This window comes from Rhinolophus sinicus, chromosome 17 (assembly GCF_057876585.1).
Source record: "Rhinolophus sinicus isolate RSI-liver-muscle chromosome 17, RSI-T2T, whole genome shotgun sequence".
In the NCBI taxonomy this organism is placed as follows: domain Eukaryota; kingdom Metazoa; phylum Chordata; class Mammalia; order Chiroptera; family Rhinolophidae; genus Rhinolophus; species Rhinolophus sinicus.
In genome coordinates this window covers 142879265-142903135 of record NC_142517.1, presented here as the reverse complement: position 1 = coordinate 142903135, position 23871 = coordinate 142879265, and the positions used below count along the sequence as shown (strand labels likewise).

The 23871-nt window shown below is 40.2% G+C and overlaps 1 protein-coding gene across 4 annotated transcripts in view; it reads right to left on the bottom strand.

Annotated features, from left to right (window-relative positions):
* Nucleotides 1-23871, bottom strand: part of LYPD6 (LY6/PLAUR domain containing 6) — a 140312-nt gene that overhangs the window by 52419 nt on the left and 64022 nt on the right. The window contains exon 2 of one of the 4 annotated variants that reach the window (XM_074336070.2): nt 18358-18424. The exons of 2 other annotated variants lie outside the window; for them this stretch is intronic. The gene's annotated coding sequence lies outside the window, so the exon portion shown is untranslated. The remainder of the gene's footprint in view (nt 1-18357; nt 18425-23871) is intronic. One more of the 4 variants, XM_074336069.2, reaches the window with a different exon arrangement.

Below are 23871 nucleotides of genomic sequence, written 5' to 3'. Positions count from 1 at the left end.
TTAAGGTGTGTCCTCATCCACCTTATTCACCATATCTGGTACCCTGAGACTTCTGCCTCTTCCAGAATGTCAAAATGATTCAGGACATCGAGGCAGCCACCGCAGTGCAACTAAAGATACTCATGAAAGAGGACTTCCAGAACTGCTTCAGAAAGTGGCAAGAACGATGCGATAAGTGTTTTCAAAGGGAGGGGGAGTATTTTGAGGGGGCTTAATGGCAGTGTGTCTTTTACTGTAATAATTTTTTTTTAAACATTCACCATATTGTTTGATCACACTTTGTATATAGTCATGGCATGTAAAGTACATCATAGGGAATATAGTCAATGGTATTATAATAGCTATATATGATTTCAGAGGGGTTGTAGACTTGTTGGGGTTATCACTTTGTGAGGGTTGTCAATGATCTAACTATTATGCTGTTTTGTACACCTGAAACTAATAATAAAAAACATAAAAATAAATAAAATTAAATTTAAAAATAAGACTACATTGGCCAGTAACATTTGCAGTTTCCTCCAAAAAAAAATTTCACGTGAATACATAATCCTAGGATTTAAACAAAACTTGTTTAAACAAGATTTGTGCCTCTCTCATTCTCCAGAAAGAGAACTATGAAGTATCGTGCACACACACACACACCACATGAATGCACACGCACACACAGCCTTTTGTTGTTTCCTTACACACTACCAGTAGTCTCAAGCACTGATGTTGCTCTCCATTTGCTGCACAAATAGGGACTGAGGACTACTATGAGCAGAAAACCGTGCAAGAGTTTTAAAATCTGTTTCTCTGTTACCCCAGTAATAATGATAACAGCCAGGGAATAATGATAACTGCAGGTGGAGTAAACAGAAAGAAGTGCTCAGGCAGAGGACAAGACTATGGGGCTACCCGCAGCAGGGACAGATCACCGAGTGTTCTCTCAGGTATAAAAGCCTCAGGCCCTTGTCCTGGGACTTCTCTACCAGCTCTTCAGGGCCCTGTTCAGCTGAGGTGGACTGGACCAGCCCGGACCACTAGGATGGGCGTGCTCCAATCCTGGCTCCTCCGCCTGCACCATGAAGTGTTTGACCAGGGATTCTGAGACTGGAAGGTTTGGGGGACCAATAAAATTCAACTTGAAAAGAAAAACCTGGGGTCCAAGAAAGCTTTGCCAATATTGCATTCTTCTTTACAAGGACTTAGAAATAAAGCAATGACAAAAGCCACAAGCCAAAACAGCCATATGTTCCCTGCCAGCCTTTATTTGTCCTTTTGTGATGAAAGATTCTATGCTGCCTATTTTGGAAGTGTGGGACTGTCCTCCAAATCTCTTAATGTCCTTCTAATGATTTGATCTTTTATTTATTTATATATTTTTCCTCTGTGTTTGAAATATTTTTTCCACTTGATCTTCCAGGCAAGGAATTCACCCCAATAGTCCTTATATCCCATAGGTTCTTGATCTTTTTTGGTACATGGATCCATTCAGTGGACTATTGAAACATTATGGACCCTTTCCAAAAATAATACTTTTAAATGCATAAAATGAAATACATAAGATTAAAAAGAAACCCAATTATATTCAAATACTAACATCAAAATACTAAAATATATAAACTCGTGATATAACAATATATATTCTTCTTTATTACAACACTAAATATCAAGCTCTAATGGTGATACTAATGATTATAATTTCAAGCAACAATGAACATAAATGATATTTCAAGATATCTGCAACAACTGTGTCATATGAAAATGTTTTTGATTTCTGTTGATGACAAAGTCACAGTTATTACTACTTCTCTTGTGGTTTCACGAGAAGATAATGAAAATAAAAATGCATTTTTCTTCCAAATTGTTATGTTCTCCTGTGAGTCAGAAACAGAAAATTCCCACCCTATCTTAACACCACTATTTGATTTTTTTATAGCCCATTCCATTCTCCATTGTACTGTATAATTGCATACATATGTGGCATGTCATTTTGACATAGGGGCAAATGTCATTAAAAAAGGAAGTCATCTTCTCACCCTGGTCCCCAGCCATCCCATTGCCCCTTGTCCAGAGACAATCACTGTTAGTAATTTCTTGGGTATCTTTGCTATTTAATGAATGTCTCTCTTTTAAAAAAAGCATTTTGTTTAAATTATAGAAAGCTTTCTTTTGCAATAAAATTACTTTATACCTCTTTTTTTTTTTTAGAATTATTATATTTCTCTTCCATCCATTCTATTTGACCAGCATCACTTATCTTCTGATTATTCTCCGGTGGCTGGGTCCCCTTATCTTGGTTTACATGGCTTACTCATTACTTTATTCACCCTCGGAGTTCAGGTTAAGCTATTGGGACAGTTTGAACAGCAGCAACTCCATGAGCTTGGGGTGGGTCTACCTGTCTGTCTGTCTGTCCTCTGCTGAGGTCCCCAGGTAAACCTCTCAGCACCACCCCAGCCTCCTCAGTAGCAAAAGAGAATGTTCTGATAGGAAGAAAGCAGGCTTCCTCTGAAACCTCACAAGGAGCACTTTCAGGGCAGCCATAAGACAAAACACACACACACACAGTCACACAACACACACACACACACAACACAACATACACACACAACACATACACACAATACACAACACACACACACACACACACACACACACAGAGCCACCTTCTGCTATCCATTCCTATCATTATATAAAGAACAATCTTCCAAAATAGGAAAATTGGAACCTCATAATAAAAGGACAAATCTTCCCAAGAAAAGCCAGTTGGCATAACATAGTCATACAAATAATAAAAACATGCAAAGAAAAAGGAGAGGATGGAGAAGAGGCAAAAACTAAAAATGTAATAGAGGAAGTTTTCCCTACTTTGCAGAAAGACTTCACTTGGCAGGTTGAAAGAGCTTGTCCAGTTCTAAATTGAGAATAATCATAAAAGATTGATTAAATGATTAAAAATGATCATTTTTTCCTTAATACAGTCTCCTGGGTTTTTTCAAAGTTATGATCAGCTCAAAGATGAAATTTTATCTTTTCTTTTCTTGTCTTATATTTTCTAGAACCTCCAAAAATCTGTTAAAAAGTAGTAATAGCTGTCATTTCTCATTTTAATGAAAAATTTTGAAAGTTTCTAGACAAAAGTAACAAGTTACCTATAAAGGAAAGAGAATTAGACTGGCATCAGACTTCATCTGCACACACTACTTAGAGAAAATGGCATTTCCAGAATTCTGTACCCATGTGACATATTGAACTCTCAAAGTTAAAGGAAATAGTGAAGGAAATTTAGTAACAACAGTATCATTAATATTTATATAGCACTCTTATTCAGTGCCAGGTTCTCGTCTAAGTGGCTCACTTATTGTGACAGTTTGTCTATAAAAGTGGCTGCAATTAATTCCTTCCCTCTCTCCCCATTCATGCCATTCCTCCCACTCAAGATGGAGTCCAGTCTCCCATCTCATAGAATCTGGGAAAGTGTCGCTGTGCCAGTTCTAAGCCAAGGCACCGTGAAGGGTGTCAGTTTTCCGCCTCTTGGAGACCTAAGTTCCAATGTAAGGAATCCAGGCTATTCTGATGGAGAGAGAGACTACATGGAGAAGAACTGAGACGTGTGAGTGAAAAAGCCGTTTTCTGAACATTCAGCGCAACTGAACCTTTAGATGATTTCAGCTCCTGCTATCTGACCACACAAGAAGCCCCAAACAAGAATTGCCCAGCCAAGCCCAACCAACCCACAGAACCATGGGAGATAATAATAAATTGTTTTTTACCTTGTTATTTTATGGTAGTTCATTACATAGCAATAGATAACCAGAATTCTTATACTAACTCATTTAACTATCATAATACTTGTATGAGGTAGCTATTATAAGTACCATCATTTTTTGGAGAAAGAGACTGAGGCTCAGAGAAGTTACCTTTCCCAGGGTAATACAGCTAGAGAGAAAATCCTTGAGAAATGCAAAGATTCCAATACTATAAATAAACCTCATGCTTCCTATGTAAAAAATACTGGGAAAGACTCTAATGCAACAAAAATGAATCAGAACAGAATTCAACAAAGAGGAAACGGGAAAAGAGAAGAAAAAAGAAAACAACGGTGAGAAGCGTATCTTGTAAATGTATTGTAAACCTAAATGGCTAATGATACCATGATGGAGAACATGTAAATTAAACATTAAAGTTTTCTGAAATACGAGATTAACTGCAAGGGTATAATAATATTAAAGAATGAAACAAAAACCTTGGAGCCGGGAAGAAGCAAGGCTGGTGGCAGAAAGGGGATAAAGAAGTAAAAGCGTTCTAAAGTTCTTGGCATGAATTTCTGTAAGATATAAATTAAGAAAACTGACTCCAGACATAGAAAATCGAATAAACCAATCACTACAGGAGAAACTGGGAAAATGGTTCAATTCTTACCATTAAGAAGTGGAGCAGAAACAGATGATTTTATAGTGAATTCCATATAACTTATAAAGAATAGAAATATCTAAGTGAAATTATTCAAGACTATAGAAACATACAGGAAGGCTTAAAACCCAAACTGATAAAGGTAGTACAATAAAAGAAAACTACAGTGTAATCCCACCTATGAATATTTGCAAAAAATCTAAATGAAATATTAGCAAGTAAAATACTAACGTAGATGAAATGAATATTGCCAATGATCGAGGGGAGTTTACTCCAGAAAGGCAGTTTTCACACCTGCAAACCCATTAACATATTTCATGAGAGCAACAAATGCATGTAGGAAACGTGGTTGGTTACATCGATAGGCTCTATAAAAACATGTGGTAAAATTCTACAGCCATTTTTAATAAAACTCCAAGCAAAATATGAACAGAAGGAAACCTTTTCAACATGAAAATATCTATTTTTTGAAAATCAAATCAATTGCAAATATCATTCCAAATAATCAAATGCCAGGAATAAGAAGGGAGGCCTGCTATTATCATTACAATTCAACAGTGAAGTTAAGAAAAGAAAATAGCTCGTATAAATAGAGTAAGTGAAGACATAAAATTTTCCCTTTTAAATGCTAATGTTAGGTCTATATACCTAGACATTCCAACTCCAGTTTAAAAATAAAAACTACTAGAATCAATGAAGCAGTTTGATCAGGTGGCTGTAAAAGTTTAGAGCTTTTCTCCACATTTGCAAAGAAAAATTAAAAAATATAACAGCATCATAATAGCATCAACAATGAAAAAAAATAATTGTATACATTCAAATTTTATACCTACATTTAATACAATGCCAATAGAATCCCGAATTTTTTAAGTGGGTATCATAAGTGTTTAGGCAAGATTAAATGTCCAAAAATTGGGACAAAGTTTTTGAAAAAGAATAATGAGAGGTGGGCCGTATCCACTTAAATCCATTAGAATCAAAACATGGCGTGGGGGTAAATAACAGAACAGACTGAGGAGCCTAGAAATGAATCCCAGTATCACTGCTGGAGTAAACCCCACTTGATCATCAACAATATTCATAGAATAGAAGCTTCCATATAACAAAGTGAGTATTGTGATCCATTGTGGAGAAAACGGTTTATTGATAAAAGGCACTCACACAACTGACAATGCATAGGGAGAAAAAGAAATACATGAGGCTTCCACCCCCACCCCCATCCTATTATTAAGTCAAGAAAGAGAATAAGGTAGCACGATGCCATCTCAAGCAGGGAAGTCCATGACCTACTGCTGAGCAAGAAAAGTAAGATTCAGAATATATTTTACAATAATCCCCCTATTTCTGGAATGTCTTGGCCACCATTCGGAATTGTGGATCATGGATCTGAGCACATGACGAACAGTGCTTTGGAAGATGCCTTTTTGTACAAAAGTATATACATTTATAGAGGTTATACAGACATGGTGAGAAATGTGGGACTACATAAACTAGACTGTTGAACACTGATGCTGGAGGGAGACGTCGCAGATGTGAAGGGAGGGAAAGAACAAATGATATAATTTTAAACAATAAATACAGAATGTATGATGTAATCTAACTTATGATGAATTATTTATGCACACACATATGCACACCAGTGTGTGTGTGTGTGGAGAAAGAGAGACAGAGATGAAAGCATGGCCATCAAAATGTTATTCGTGGTTATCACAGGTGCATGGATTTCAAATGATTTTTACTTAATATAACCAGGAAAAAATGTTTCTTTATCCGAAAGGGGTTCAAAAGTATGAAATACGAATGTATGGATATAAACTTAGTTTTAAAATATATTTTAAATGAATGCCAAGTCAGAGGGTCTTCATATTCTTTTTTGTGAAGTTGCGATAAGGATGGGAACAAAAGCTCATAACATATACCTGACACATAGACTAATGATCACCACTATTATCATTATTCCAGAAATTTAGAAGGTCACCTGTTGACAGCTCTGTCTAAAAGTATAACCTCAGGGAGCCAGTGCAAAGGGAAGCTCATAGAATTACTAATATAACACCCGGGTCTGCAGCCTGCCAGCTGCTCACACTGCCAGTGAGCTCAGGACCATGCTTGTCTCAACCCCCTCTAAAGCCAGCTTCGTGCAGAAGAAAAAGAACATTGGCTGATTTCCTCAATACAACTGCACAGCAAGAAGAGATGACATCATTGTGAATTGAGAGTTGAAGCAAAAACATTTGCTTCTGACTTTCCAAACAGAAGGTCTTAAGTACTTTTGTCACTGTGATAGAAACGTGACTGTGTAAGCTAACTACCACGCTTTTTATTCTAGAGTGTGAAGCCCCCCGATTTGTAAGCAGGCTTTGTGTTAATATCTCCCTACCACCGGCATCAGGTCTGGAGAAGCCTTTCCAAGTCTCATTGGGCACCTTGATATTCAAACCCCACCACAAAGGAAAGCAAATCACCCTGTGACTGCCAAATCTTTAGCAGTCAGCGCTTCAAAGCCCCAGGAGCTAATAGATGGTAATAGATTCCAGGAGAATTTAGAAATCCCTGTGGTTAAAATACTTTTTAAAAATGTATCCAGTCTTTCTAGCTGGGGAAAGCTAATCTCATCTTCTCTCACGGTACAGTGCAACCCAGATCCCTTAATCTTCCTCAGGTTTGTGCATAATTCCCTCTGATGTTCAAGTAATTCCATGTCCAAAAAAGCAGCTCCCTAATGCACCCCTGGGTCTGCAGCCTGCCAGCTGCCAGCACAGTCAGTGAGACACCAGGCTTGGCTCCACCTCATCCTGGAGAGGCGGTCCTGCCCACCCTTGGTCCTCTAGACCCACTAACTCAATGGGCCTTAATTCTTGGCAACCTGGGTATTTAGCACCTTCTAATATCCGGACAGAGCCAGGACGAGGCTATGTATTTGCAAAATGTATGCTTCTGTAGTTGTGAAAAGGAAATACTCTTATCTTCACACAGTGAAGAGCTCCGAATTCAGCTGTTCACCATAGTCCTTTATGACCAGACTGACTTCACTAGCCTTGCTGATGAAAATGCTAGAAACACAAGAATGGGTTTTAAATGGAAACTCTTCAAGCTAAATCAGCCCTCAAAATACTTCTGATGGCATCTATTTCAATGTAACACTGAAAGGCTGTAGACGCACAAATGTATTCAGAGCTCTGATTATAATTACCATGGAAAGGGTCTTTTACAGTTATCACTGAATCATCCGAACTTTGAAAATAAGAAAAGATTTATGCAGGGATATACCTGAAGCAGGTGAGTGTATCGAAAGAACACAGACCATACACTTTTTATCACACACCTGAGCCAATGTGCAAGGATTATTCTTTCTAGGGGGGCCCTACTAAAAGATATTCTTTCAATGGACAGGGAGCTTTCCTTGGGATCAAATTGGACCTAAAGGATTTCAAAAAAATAGGTATTCAGTACCTTTGTATAACCTAAAAAAAAAAAAAAGAAAGAAAGACATAACACCTCTGGATGGCAGCATCCTGATTATATAAATGGGGATAAGACTCACTACCATGTGGTCACAGCTTCCCTTTTTCTCATGGGGATTGAAAATCGCCACATCAATTTCCAAGGAGTTAAAAGAAAAGCTGAGACATGCTGTGCATTCACAAATTCCACACTCCTCTTACTTTCAGCCCAAATGACCTTCTGGAAATTGTTTTCTATAAACACATAGACTGTGCCTTTACATCCACACTTACACACCCCCACACTGTGCTCTGATTGTCCTAGAGTGACATCTTCCTCTGTAAGTTCTAACCTTTCTGCTGTCACACCCTTTGTTTTGGACTGAATTGTGCCCCCCACAAATTCCTATTTAAAGCCCTACCCCTCCAATGTGATGTGCTTTGGAGATGAGGCCTCAGGGAGGTAATTAGGTGTAGACGAGGGCATGAGGGTAGGGCTCTCTGATGGGATTTGTGTCCTTCTAAGGAGAGATACCACAGAGCTTTCTCTCTTCTCTTTCCTATGTGAGGACACAGTGAGAAGGTGGCCACCTACAAGCTAGGAAAAGAGCCCTCCCCAGGAACCAAATCAGCCAGCACCTTGATCTTGGACTTCCCAACCTCAAAAACTTTGAGAAATACCTTTCTGTCATTTAACTCACCCAGTCTATGGTATTTCGTTTTAACAGTCAGAGCTGACTAAAATATCCTCCTCTGTGGCTTCCCTCTGCTCAGTTCCTTGACTCCAGTCAGCAAAACCATTTGTCCTGCTAAAGGCACACTCTATGTTTTCTACTTCCCCACAGACAAGTCAGGATATTTATAATCACATTGCCTTCTATTCAGTATACCTTCTCTTCTTTCAGAAAGATCCTTTCTACAAACACTATCTCTTCCTCCCACTTTGAAAGTGTAGTGTGTCATGGGTAGACCACACAGGGTCACATGTGACTGGTCATACACTCTTGAGTGGCTTCTGAGAGTCATTTCTGTGAAACAGGGATCAAATATCTGCCCTTATAAGGATCAAATCATGTACCTGGGAACATTTATACGTTGTGAAGGGCCATATAAATGTAGGGTGTAATTATGCTATCTCAGCCCCTTGCATGGAATATGATGACCTCAATAAAGAGAGTCAGTAACAACTCCAGAAACAAAATAACCTAAAATATATATATGAACCTACAAAGATCCATAATAGTTAGTCTATGCCACTCCTTAAGTCAACTTACTTTAGGGCAAGATGTTTTCTCCACAATCAGAAAAAATTAAAGGTTTAGAATAAGAGAAAGCTCAGATGGTTTTAAGAAGTTTCTATACCAGACAACAGATACTAATTCAGTGACATTGAATAAGAGATTCCCCCCCCCCCCCCCCCCCGTAGTCTGTGAGATTCTCAGGGGCCAAGTTTTACTCACCTTTAAAACTCCAGAGTCCACTTCAGTGCCTGGCACATAGCAAGAAAGCATCAATCAATCACTCAATAAACAAATGTTGTACCACACTCAGTAGAATGGCAGAGAGCATTTTCTCCTGCTGTCAATGAGTTACTACTGACCACTTTGAGGATTCGTCTTTGTAAACACATAGCCGTATAGCACAATGGAAAGCTTTAGCTTTGAAGTCAGATGTACCTACACACTGACACTGATTCTGCCACTCACCTTGAGCACGTCTCTCAATACTTTCATTTGTGATATGGGGATACTAATGCTCACCATACAGGTTTGCTGTGAATATTTGATAAAATACAAATAAAGCTCTTAGAGTATCATCCAATACAGTGTGTGTACTCAATAAATGAAGGCTGTGATTATTGATGAATATCTCCAAAGAAGAGTCTACATATAAATATATTTAGAGGCACTGCATCATATCACAACTTATTCCTCTTTTACAGACTATATCTAGTAATACTTCCATTCAACTACAGTCTACACTATTCTGTGACTTAATGGGTTGTAGTATTTTGTGCTAGACATCAATGAACCATAGTACTTCGAAGAAGATACAATTGGCTATCATAAGACCTGGATCCTGAAATTTCAAACCTAAGCTAGGATATGTCCCCTGATGTCTTGATCTTGGGTCACGCAGTAGGGACAGGACCTGTATAACTGAGGGGGTGGACACTGCTTCGACAATTTCAAGTAGCAATGTCGCATGGAATTTTCCAGAAACTCAAGTAGATTGTCACTAAATAGGGCAGAGGGCCACTAAGCAAGGTAAGTAACATGAAAATCTGAAATGAAATGGAACCACAGGAAGTGTTGGATGAGTAGAAGATAGAAACAGAGGACAAGCTAGGCCTCCCTAAACTTCCTAAACCATGAGAAGCAGCCAGCACGTAGCTTCACAGCTACAACACGTGTGTGGGTCTCCCGTGAGGGACAAGGGTATCCCCCACCTTTCCAAAGAATGGACAAGAGATTATTCAAAGTAGAGAAGAAGTATGGTGATGAGAGTAAGAGGTCAGAAAGCTAGATTAAACAGTGGAGCTGCAAGGTTAGATTTTCAAAATTGGCAGTAGCTTGTTTCAGATCTTTAATACAGAGCATTTTGAAAATTACTCAAGGTCCAAAATGTGAGTGAACTACCTGGATAGAATATTTCCTGTCAAGGAATTCAAAGCAAAATAATTATAATCGATTGCATTTGATTAACCAGCAGCATATAATGCTTCTCAAAGTGTTTACACATGTATAATTCTATTTCAGAAAATGCTAGGAGCTTAAATGCTACATGGTTAAGAGCCAGGAATAGACGGGGGGTCCACTAGCATGAGCCCAAGAGAGGAAGCCACCATGCTAGCCATGCAAATGTACCAGTCCAATACTGGACCACATCCCCTGCACTGCAGCCTCAGAGAGGGCTTGGGCTCCTCTCCCAACAGGACACAGGCTGTCGGGAGCAGGGGGAAGGACTAATTGGAAACATGAAGCTGGTCCACCTCCACGCAAGGCCTGGCTCAGGGAGAGATCAACTTTGCATTGAACAAAAGACTTTACAGACCAAAAATAAAGATACCAAACCAAAGCCCCACTGCAGTGACAGGTAAAAACCCTTAATCCAGATGACCTCTGCTGCTATTCAAATGCAGCCATTGTGATGAAAATATGCTTGGATTCAGTCTGTAAGCCAAGAAGTAGACAAGCACAGATGTTCCCTGAAGCCATTCATGAATGCATGGGGCCATTTTGGCTTCTCTGTTTCTAATTTTTATATTTCTCTAATTTGGTTCTCAGCCTCTAAGCGCCTAACTTGGTCATTGCTCCTGAAGCCAGCTTCATGCCTAGTTGAGCCTATAACATTTTTATGCCTTAAGATTTTAACTTCTTCAGGTATCTTGACTTTAGTAAACCCAGGAAAACATGAACGAATCAACTCACAGACACAGGAGACCACCCCCTACCCATCCCCCACCCTGCATAACTGGCCTGGTCTCTCTCAGTTAATACACAGAACAGTGTTTCTGCCATGAAAAGCTTCCTAGGAAAAGGTTAGGGAGATTGTTATCAGAATGGAAGTTAAGAAAATTAATCGATCAAATGTCACAAAGCAACTACAATTTCATAAGTCTCTAAAACCTAAGGCTTAGGGTATTTTTTACCTCCCAGCCACTCTCCCCTCCCTCTAAAATCACAGCATAATCGACCTTTTAAGTCCTTTGCTGTAACTTGAGCTGACAATGCCTACTGTAAAGCTTAACAAAGAGTACAGTGCGGGACTAACCCATTCTGTTGGACAAGGAACGGTCCCAGTCCTTCCAGGCAAGACAAGAGCTACTGTGCTTTACATCAGGAAGGGTTACTTCACCAGGATGTTGAGAATTTTTCATCTTCCTTTTAATGTAAGTCATAGTACCACTAACTTGAACGTTTCTGAAAACAGGTTTCGTCGAGCAGCTCAGAAAATAACAACATAAAAAAGGAGAAAAGGTATTTGACTTCAGTGAAGCTGAGAATATGTGAAGAACAGGTTTCCAATGTAGCCAATCATCTTATAAAAAGAAACCCAAGCATTCAGGCAAGAATTACATGACCCTCCCTCCCTCCTGCCTCCCGCCCAACACACCCGATTCCTCCACCTCCTCACCCCCTCACCACTGCTATTGAGTTGTGAAAATTCCTTGGGCATTAAACAATTCCCAGCTATGTTCTCCTGACACATCAATTTTGTGTGAGAATTCCTTATGTGTGGCTTTCCATAATTCAGGAAGATGGAGCCCAGTATTTCTCAACCTTCTCTTAACTACCCCCAGGCATCTGCAGAGCAGAGCAAATGCCTATTCAAAGAAGCATGAGATTCAGCCCAAAGTAGAAAAACAGAAATTGCCTTGATGCCTCATGTTTTATCATTTTAAAGTGTCAATTGCATTCTACTACGTAATATATTCATCTGTTTTCAGATAAAACAAAGTTTCCTGAATTCATGAAAAGCTTCAGGAAGCTGCAGCAGGTTAATCCTCCGTGTATCACGGTGCTCTCTGGGTATCAATTTACACTATCCTCTGTTTCCAAAGGAAGTCACCCAAACTTTTAATCCCCTTAGTTTTCATAGATCAGCTTTAGAAAAAAATAAGGTAAGAGAAAGGTAGTTCAACATATTTCATTATTTAAATAAAATTGAAGTCTTTTTCTTTTTTTTTTTTACATTTAGGAGAAAGAGAGAATTTCTGTTCTCCTCTTTTCCCTGTTTTTCCCTCCATCCTCCCTGCACACGATAATGGAATGCAACAGCTAGAATTTGTGCTTCTTTTCTATTGCCTCTTTTGCGGCTAACAAAACCCTGGACCAAGTAGGAAGCTTATCCTACATAGTTTAGAGAGGTTAATGCCCCTGGCACCTGGAAAGGAGGTGGTACCTGACCCAGAGCTAGATGGAATACGTATCTCCTTAGTTTCAAAGATTGGTTCAGGAAAGGGCATGTCAATCCTTTCAAACCAAAACCAATCAGAGAACTTCCCAGACGTATATGTGTATATCTGAAGAAGTCAGTGGCCATCTCTGTTAACATGTGACGAAGGCCTCCTAAGAATCAAGCCAATTCATAAAAAAGAGGTGCTGAAATCAAATCTAGAGGAAGGACAGCACAGAGACTTGTGAAGAGAAACGCACAGAGAAACATTTATAAAGGGAGAGAGTAAGACACAAAGAATTGGAGAACAAAGTCCTGATAACATCACTTTAACCTCTAGATTCCATTGTACCTAAAACCAGAATACGTCTCAGACCTCCCACTTATGTGAGAGGAAAAAATTCTCTTTTGGCATAACGTAGTTTAAGTTAGGCCTAGTCATTTATATTTGAACACCTCCCAAAATAAAAATACAAACATGTGATTCTCAACTTCCAACCCTTCAGTGCTCCCAATCAAATATTTAGAGGGAATCCAAAATCCTTCATGTAGCATCAAGGTCATCTGCAATCTACACTCCATCTTCCGTAGGTCAAGGAGGACTCATGGATGAGCGCTGGTTTGGTGCACCACATGCAAAGAGGATTGGGAAAATGCTCCAAGTGTTGAAAAAGGATGTCTTCCCATTTTCTCAATTTATTTCAATATTTACAGTACTTCAGGCTGTCTCTATACTCTCTCACTTACCCACAATTCTCTGTTCCCCTTACGGGGATTGTCTCATCCTCATTATCTGCCCAGTGAATGTTCATCGTTCTATCTCAGCTCAAGCAGGTTCCTCATGAGAACTTTCCCCCAGTCATTTCCCACTGAGTTGCTCACGTCCAATGCCACTGTCAGGGCGTGCAGTGCCGTAGCCATTGTCGGCAGCCGGCCTCTACACCCAACCAGGAGGTCCTCCAGCCTGCGACCTGTCCTATTTACCTCTGCATCCCCAGCATCTAACATAGTGCCTCCCATGTAGTAAATTTTATGTGAATACTTGAAATTTTATTTGAATATTTGATAGAATGAATCTGTAAAATTAACCTATACCCGTCAGTGCTACCTGAATAAAAGGCAAGGTCAGAAAGGGGATGGAATTAGTTTCCAGTTTGCTGCCTTCCACTTGCAACCCAACCAATGACTGTTATGACTCAGAGTGACTGGGCCTGAGAGAGATGTATGAAGAGGATTCAATTCATGGGGACAGAAGTATTAAAACATTTTCTTCCCTCTCCTACTATCCTCACTCAATCCCAATATCTGCCCCTGATCCTGCTCATTTCGAAAAACATTCTGTTCAGATGTTTATATGGAAACTGAGAGTCAGTACAAAAATAGAGAATCTCAAACTAAGGAAGGAGTTGGCTTTCTGGAAGAGTACCTGTGTGCTGCTAGAGGGACAATGTCACGGTAGGTGCACTAAGACTTTGCCATGTGGGCTCATCAGTAACCAATGCAGTCCCTAGCCTGCCCTGGAAAGACAAAGTCCTGCAGTTACGATGGGGATGGGGCAGAGTGCTATGTTTTCACAACTGGGGAGGAGGATGGCTGGTGCACCAGCCATCATTTTTGTGACTACGTGCAAAGGTGATTGGAAGAGACACCAAGTCTTGATAAACATATATTCCCATGTTCTCAACTGATTTCATTGTTTATATTCAACAGGTAGCCAATGTGCATTCAGCCATCTGCTGTTAGGCTGCAAAATGCCACACAGAGAGGGGACATTAGCTTGGGCCTACCAGAACCTTCCATTCATTGCTGACTACAGTGCACCTTACATCCATCCTCTCCCTTTTCAGAAATTCCATTAGCCTTCAGATTTGTTCTAAAATGCCTATTTTATGAGTCATTGCTCTTTGCTAAATGAGAAGGCCTGGTTTCTTCACTGCCAGTATCATCCTGCACTAACTGCCTCCTTGTTTTCAGCAGGTAGGATGTGTGTATAAGCAAGACCCGGGTTCCACCCGGGAAGTGGGAACTCAGATCCCCACTCTGAGTCTGATAATAAAGGACCCATTTCCACCCTGAAGGCTACACGCTGCAATCAGGCTTCTTTCAGAGAAAACAGTTTCTAGCCACTGAAGGCAAGAGAATGGGGCCAGTGAGAAGCAGAAAATCAGGACCTTCCTTCCATGTCAATAAGCACTATTATAATTTAAAGCACACGGTACATGAGAAATCTAAAAACCATCTTACAAAGAAAGGCAAATTCCTCGGCAGCTGTAATGGAAACAAAAACACTAAATCTAAGTGCAGTCGGAAACAAAACTTAGCACTCTGCCGTTCTGAAGATTCTCCTGTCCTTGTAATTATAACTAAGTTCAGGTTAGTCTTCATTCTTCAAGAAGGGGTAACTTCCCCCTCGTGCGATTTATCTTTTTACAGAAGACTCAAAAGGTTAAAATATATGGCTTAGGTTTTAAGGACATCTTCCTTTTGGAAAACATAGGCAATTATAATGGTTAATTAGAGGTTTGGGGGGGAAATTCTTGATCTTTGGCCAAGATGTATTCATTTAGCTGCACCCAGGGAATAGTGGCTTGGGGAGCAGTAGCGAGGTTTAGAACCGAGTGCTGCCTTAATTGTCCAGCACCTGGAAAGAGACCCCCCCCTTCACCCCAGTCTCCAAAGCAGGTAGTTCTCATGTTCTCTGTCTCTTTCCTTCTCTCTCTCTGTATATAAAGACAAATGTGCTCTTTTATTTTATTTTTAGTGCCAAAGACAAGTCAACCCTCTCCCCTCCCTCTTCCCCATAGCTATTCTGTTCTGGAAAGAACACAAACAAACAAGGCTTGATTTCTCTCTGCTAATCATAGGAAAGGAAAATTTTCAGTATCTGTACAGAACCAGTCTAATTGCTTTCACTGAATTCACCAGTTATTTCGGTCCAAGAAAATAAATCTCCCTAATTGCCTGGCTGAAAAGACCAGTGTACGTCCCTGAATTCCTCATGAAAAGGTCACCAAGGTCGTCCTATGCAGACAAGACTGATGTTAGTGTTCTGTTGCTAGTTACCCAAATTGCTGATTGTTTCTGCAAACTAGGGTGTCTCTGGCTAATACTGTTCAACTCAGGTAAATCCACACGTGCTTGCTGGGTTTGTCCTCTTGGGGGCTTAGTGGAAGAAATGTGCCTTTCAGAGGCTTTTGCTCTGACGGCTGCTCACAGAGCCGGCCCGTGAAATCAGTTGGCTGAGTGTCTGCACCGTGAACAGAATGAGGCAATTATGAATATCCACCCTCACTTATTCCCACTGCCACCTAGAACTCCATGAGCTCTCCTTCACGATGAAGCTCAGGGATCAAAAGCGAAGCAAAGGGAAGAGAGGGAAAATGAAATAACAGGTCCCATGAAACCACTTGAAGATAGAGGGATGCTGTATCTGCACCTAGACAGAGCCTCGTGAGGAGTGAGGGGAGTCCCATTGCCCAGTCACAGAGACCCATGGTGACACTCCGAGACATGCTGTTCCCTTTGTGCTATTTCCTCTGTGGTGCCAGTTGCAATGCCAACACCAGCACCACACTGTGGCAAGCGCTACCTTCAGTGGGATGTTTCCGTGACCACTGCCCGTAACCAGGACCAGTGCTGCGCCTTGACACAGGGACAAAGTAGATGACGGAGATTTCCCACTCTGTCACAGAGGACTTGGAGGAGCCACACCCCTCAGTACTGCCTTTGCAATTCGCAATTCTCACGACAAACAAACACAGTCATCCGAGACTTTCTATAAAAGATGCCATTTCAAGTTTTCTACGGTCATGGGCAAATGTCTAGGAGTTCGTGAGCAGAATACTTTCATTTCAGTTTATGTCACTAATGGAAATGTCTGCTACCTCAACACATAAAACTGGACCGTATATATATTTTGCCTATTTCCTTAGTAAATAAAGTATGAACATCTTATAATTGAGATACTGGCAAAAAATGAAAATTCCAATACGGATGCTGAGATTGATGAGTTCATGCATTCGGTTAGTCAGTTAACAAATATTTAACGGGTTTCCACTGTGTGCTAGGAACTGCATTGGGAATACAAGTAGGAATAAGACACAGCCCCTACCCCTGAGGAGCTTCCAGTGCGGAGGAAATGAGAACTTAATGTGATGTTTGCTACAATATGGATTTTTTGCCAAGTACTATTGGACCACAAAGGAAGATTCAATGACTGTCTATGGGAGTTAGGGAAAGCTTCGCAAAAGAATTGGCACTTAATATAGATCCTTAAGGATAAATACATGTCTTATAGTTGGAGAAAGAAGTGTAGATCATAGTAAGCACACTGTAAGTGGGAAAACTAAGCTGTATTCTTTACTGGTCTATATCATCAGTTACTAGGAAATCACCACAGTTATCTAACAGCAAATGCCTCAGTGACTTAAATTGAAAAGTTATACATTTTCTCAAAATATAGTCGGTTCACTGTGTTTTGCCAAACTGAATCCTTTCTATGGTATTGACACAGTTCATGGAAGTTGGTGACCCATAATGACTGAGTAAAATAAATGTTGCTCTCATTCCAGTTTCCATGTACTGTTTCTTTTAGTCACCTGTTATGTGGGGTCTCTTGACACTGAGCTGACTTTAATCTTTGGATTGTATGTGTGGCAACACACATGATTGTCAAGTCTCTCTGATGTTAAATTAACAGATGACGAGTTTAATTGTGTGGTACTTTGATAAAAGGATTAAAGAAAGGCACATGAAAGCAATCACCTTACTAAAAAAACTGAATTTTAACAATAATTAACGAAGCCAAAGACGTGGCTGAGTTCGGCCTAGTAAGAAATGAGCATACTACTAAATGAACACTCATATTGGATAGTTTTTGACACAAAACACATTTACTGACTTATTAAAACCTGAGGTATTATTCCAGGTGAGTCAGCTGTTATAGAAAACCTTTAATATTTTCATGTAATTTAGAAACTACTTACTGGGCTTGGGATAATGGAAAAGTAGAATAGTAGCGATGGTAGCATAACATTTAGAAGTAGAATCGTAGCACAACATTGTGAATGTAATGAATGCCACTGAATTGTCCACTTGAAAATGTTTAAAATGGTCAATTTTACGTTTGTATATTTTACCACAATAAAAAATACCCCAAAGAACACTCACTGGAATGTTGTCTTTATGAACCGGATATTGACATGCAGAGTTATTTATTCTTATCATTTTCCTTGAAAGATATTTTAAAAGCTCACCAAAACTCTCTACGTGTAGTTACTTCCTTGTAGCCAAGGAAAAACCAGATGTAAAGTATGAATAACATAAGAAAACGTAGGATATCTTAAAGAATTCAGAGGGAGGGTCAGTCCACAATATTTTCACAACTTTCTCTTAGGTTAATTAAGTAACAGCATTCGAACAGGTGATCAATTTGAGTATTTATGACTCTTCTATAGATATTCAGAAATGATTTCAAATCTTAGAGGTTTTAGGTATGACCCAAATTTGTGCACACTTAAGTTGTTCTGACACTAAGTAAATCTTACACAAGATATGAATCAAGCTGTTGAAAGATTTAGAAACTCCAGTGATTTATGATGTAGTCAGAAGGTAATACCGAACTGAGATGGTGACTGATGTCGATGTGAGTGTCACAAACATGAGTTCCGGCTGCAGAGTCAGGTCTAAAGGAGGGTAAAAAGAAATAAGCAAATATTCAGAAAGTGGAGTATGCTGAAGAGTTCGTTTTAACAGCTGGCATTCTGAGGAGGCAATGTCACATTTGAAATTAATCAAACCACTTCTTATAAGTAGAACAGGAACATAAGTCTAGGAATTATGTGTATCAATAGGAAATAACAATATAACAAATAACAGGAAAATAACATTTTTTTGGGGAAAAATTAGTTTCTGATGTACAAAGCAATGTAATAGACGTTTAAAACCCTCATAAAGTGATAACCCACCCCTCAATCTCTTACCCCTGCAATATATTATATAGCTGTTACAATCAACTATCTTCCCTATGCTGTGCTCCACATCCCGTGACTATATATACCTATATATTTAGTTATAGTTGACATTCAATATCATTCTATTTCAGCTTCAAAATAATCAATTCTACCTTAGAAATTCTAATCATACCTAAGGGGAAATGAGAGCTATTTTACCCCAATATTACCTATGCATATGGCACAATTAGCATCCTATGAGATGTAACTGCAGAGTAAGAAGAATAATATCATATCTCGTTCCTATTCATAATAACACTTTGCACTTAAGGAAATTATAACTTCCCCATGTTAACAAAGTATTTTTAAGATGTATTTATGACCTGGAAAGCAGCCAGAATTTCCATTAACAAGGCTACGTTTTGCCTCTTAAGTCAATTTCATTTTTAAGTTCTACAAGGATTTTCTCACCATTAAACTTGTTGTACACTGGCCTAGGATTGAAAAAGATGAAACTCAATACTTAATAGTTATGGACAAAGAATATTTAATCTGATCTCTCTCTCTAGGACTATTCAGAGCAATAAAACACAAAAAGGATAAATAGAGATGTGGTGAAGTATTTTCACACCTGAAAATCATCACTAATTAAAAATCATTTAAAAAAGAGAAGCTTAATAGAGGAAAAGAATTCGAGACTGCCATTCAGAAGACCTGGATTTGAGTCCCACACTTTGACTTCAAGCTGTGTGATTTTAGAAAACTCAACTCTCGGCCACCCCACAGTGTTGTTGGGATGATGCGCAGATGAGAAAGCACTTGGTAAATGGAACGGCACTGACAAATATACGTGAAATACTGATAATAAAACCCACTGCCAGCATTAGAAATTAGTCCACAGTATTAGACATTAGTCCATCATGTTCCTGTTCTCCTGAATGACAATGTTACATCTTCCTTCGCTTTTCTCCTCAAACACCTACCATTCTCTACCCTAGTGTCACTGGCTGTTGGTGACCAGTTCTTTCACTTCTTTGAGAAATCTGAAGAATCAGAAAACAACTTCCACATGCTCTCACTAGCCATTCTGCCCACCCGCCAGAATCTGTGCTCGTAAAATACGGCAACCTCTCCAGTAGATCCTCTCTCTTCCTACTTAAACAACACTTCAGCAATTCTCCTTTCACATTATTATTTTTCTGGTCTTTATCCCATCAGTACCAGCAGCAAGCGAAGATACTGATGTTTAACCCATCTAAAATAAAAACAAACAAAACAACAACAAAATAGAGTCCTCTTGACTCCACTTCCCCTGTGAGCTATCAGCCTATTTCTTTTCTTCCTTTTGCAGCAGCATTCTTCAAGAGTCATTTATACTTGTTTCCAGTTCCATATTGCTTTAAACTCCCTCCAAACAAGCCTTCGCTCCATCATCCTACTAAAATTTTCATCAAAGCCACCTATGACCTCCAGGGTGTTGAATCCAATGGTCAATTCTCAGCTGTCATCTTACTGGATCTGTTCCCAGCATTTGACACAACTCTATCATCAACACAATCTTTTCTTCACTTGGAGGCTAGGACACCTCTCTCTTCTGGTTTTCTTTCTTTTTCAATGTTCCCCCCCACACACACTTTCTTTTGCTGTTTCCTCCTCACGTCCCACACTCATGATACTGAGGGTCCCAAAGGTTCGTCCTTAAGCCTCTGCTTTTTCCTCATATTCACTCAGCCCCTGCTGATCTCTTCCAGGCTGCATTTTTAAATAACCATCTATGTGCTCGTGACTTAAAACTATGTATTTTCAGCACAGTTCTCTCCATGGAGCTGCGTGCATCTGTATCCAACTGTCTATTCAACATTTCCAGCTGAAGGAATGCACATAAAAAACTCAAAATCTCCAACACAGAACTACTGATCTGTCTCCAAACATCTGCTATACTCAAGGTGCCCAACCTGTGTTAACGGTAACTCCACCTTTCCAGTTATCCCGGCCAAAATGCTGGGAGTATCCTTGACTCATGATCTCACATCCACACCTTATCCACTCTGAAATCTTCAAAATATGTCTATATTCTAACGGCTTCTCACCACTCTCTGCCCCATCTCCTCTTAGCTAGAATATTGCAATACTTCCCACCTGGTCTCCATGCTTCTACCCTTTGCCCCTCTACAGTCTCTAGCATAGCAGGCATAGCGATAATTTTAAGAGGCATCAGTGAATGTCCTCCCTCTGCTTAGAACCCTCCCGTGTCTCTCTGTCTCACTCAGAGGGAAAGCCAGAGGTATTCCAAAGGCCTCCAAGGCACAATATAATGCAGCCCCTCTGACCTTTCTGTCCACTGCTTGCTATTTCTCAAACTTGCTCAAACTTGACAAGCTCCTAACTCAGGGCATTTGCACTTGCTCCTTCCTCTGTCAGGAATGCTCTTCCCCCAGAGATCTATGCAGTCTACTTCCTCACCTCCAACAAGTTTTTGTTCAAAGCCACATTTTTGGTGACGCCTTTCTTGACCTTATTTAAAATACCAAATCTCTCCCTGTACCCCTGCTCTGCTTTATTTCTAGGTAGTTCTCCACAGTACTTACTTTTCACTTTCTAATATACAACAGCATTTACCAACTTATTTTGCTTACTGTCTGTCTCCCTCCATCCTGCAGATATAAGCTTCTCTAGGGTAAGGGTTCTGGCTGTTATTCCCTGCTATACAGGCACTTAGAACAGTGCCTGGCATTTAGCAGGTTATGCGTAATAAATATTGGTTGAATTAATGAATTATAGAATCATTCATTAATAAATTATAAAGAGTTAATTATAGAATTAGTCATAAAGGATCTCAGTAATTTAGTCAATTCCCTTACTCTGAAGACAGCATCCCTGTTTTCTAAAAAAAAAACAACTGATCCCAAAAGGACCATGACACCCCTAAAATCTAAAGGAGCACAGCTGAAATGGGACAAAGCAGAGCTCAGAGCATGGCTCTTTCTGCCCCAGGCTTATCCTGAAACAGGGAAGCACATACTGGAAGCACAGATAAGCTTAATCATGAAGACGAGCGTAAATTCCTCTGCTCTGATTTTGCTTGAACCTCATAGAGAGCTGACCCAGAATTTCTTCAAAAAATCAAATTTTATATGAAGGTCTATTCCACTCCACCAAGCGCTGGGCATCTTTTGGTGAGTTTTTATTGATTTTATTTTATTTTAATTCTCATAACATTACCATTAACCGTTGAAGGTGACTGGTTTGTAGCGCTCAGGCTCCTGATGGACGTGGGTGCACAGGTCTCAGTGGTCTCTGACGGGCTCTGCCTCACCCACCTTCCTCGTGCTCTTGGGCTCAAGTCCCTCTGGGTCCCATTTTATGGCTGCGCATCTGATACCAAGCCAGCTGCAGCCCGAATTTACTCTCTGATGATGTCTCTTCTGCCTGAGTTGAAGGAGCCCCCGTACCACAGATGCATGCTCTCCTGCCTGCTCAACCCAACACAAACGCTGGTTTACAAAATGCCCACGAGTCCCTTAGACAGTGGGTTTCAGTCAATTCAGTGAATGAATATATGCTTCAGAGAGCCTAAGATGATCATAAAAACGTTTGCTAATACTCAGTATCCTCAAATAGAACCACTTTCTCACAAAAATCAGTTAATCACACAACCAGTAGCTATGGGGTTATCCATATTCTCTGCAAGACTTTGCTAAACACTGTGAAGAAAACAAAGACGTGGGCGCAAGACCTCTGGAGGGGGCAGTAAGACACACATCGCAGACAAACCGAAAATGCAAAGGTGGGAGAGAAGGGTCCCATCAACAGAGGAAGAATTGTGCTTGAGTGATGGAGCTGGCAGCTGCAGGGCTGGTCAGAGGTTTCATGTAGCAACTGCAGTGTGACCTAAGGGGCTATGTCATTGGAGGAGACGAAATAAGGTGGCTGGATCATTAAATGCAAGGTAAACTGCTGACTGCAAGACTTCCCTTGTAATTTCTGCAAACCCTCATTTAAAGGATCTGTGCGAATCAAAATAACCACTCATCAAAAACAGGAACCACATTATGCCTTGCAGATAATAGACTTTCAAAAACTATTTGTTAATGAATTACAATAGGTTAAAATATTGTTGCTAAATTGACCACTTAAAAACAAGAGAACTTAATTTAAGTGGCAGGACAAGTACTATTATTAAAACTTGGATGATAGAAGCTCCCTTGACTCTTACTATGAATTAGATACAGCTAGGAGAGTCATTCCCAAGAACGGGTAGAACTAGGCATCACCAACTTTAGAAGGTGCATGGAAAATAGAAGAAGAGACAAAATGTAGACACCAACTGTGTCTTACTGGCTCCCCAGGGTCCCGCCCTGGGCCTGGCACATGGGCGACACTTAGCACAGGGGCGATGAATGAAGGTAGAGGCTGAGGGAGCCCCAGGCAAGAATAATGCAAACAAAGGTGATGACAGTTAGACTGGAAGGATCAGAGGGGCCCTATTTCCCTGCTTTGCTTTTCTGCACTTACACTATTACTGGACCTGTGAGAGCCATTGTGCCTTCAAAAGGTTAGAGCCCACATTTGGGAGAAGAGCTCTTGTCTCCTGCAGCGCCGTGTAAAGTGTGATCAGGCAGCTCCTGTGCACGGTTCCCCCTGCAACCTGGGACTGGTTCAGCAATTACAGGTTTCTCGAGTCATTAAGCAAAGCAGGCAGACTCCTGCATAGTCTCCCTGCACTCAAACCTGCCAACAGACCCAAGAGACCACATGATTCCGCACATTTCCCAAAAAAGGAAGAAAAGAAAGTCATCTGTTTTGCCACAGAAAACTCACTGGCCTGAGTCAAAGTACAATAGGCTTCATCTTTCCTGCAGACAAAGTCCTAACCCAGCGGCCATCAATCTTAGCAGCAGTGACCTGAAACAGAGTTAAGACAGTGGAATCCCGCAGTGGATGGCTCATATGTGCGTAACTGTGCACAGGAGAAGTCTAACTGAATGCCACTTCCTGACACCAGTGTGACTAAGGAGACAGGTAGGTCCAGTGTTTGGGGACTGCACTGTGGACTGTATGAAACCAAGACAGCAGGACACACAGCTTTGGACTGCTCTGTGTTTAATGAAATGAATGCCGTCAGCACTGCATCTATCACGCTGCAGATTCCAAATGAGGGGCAGGGGACAGTAGCAGTG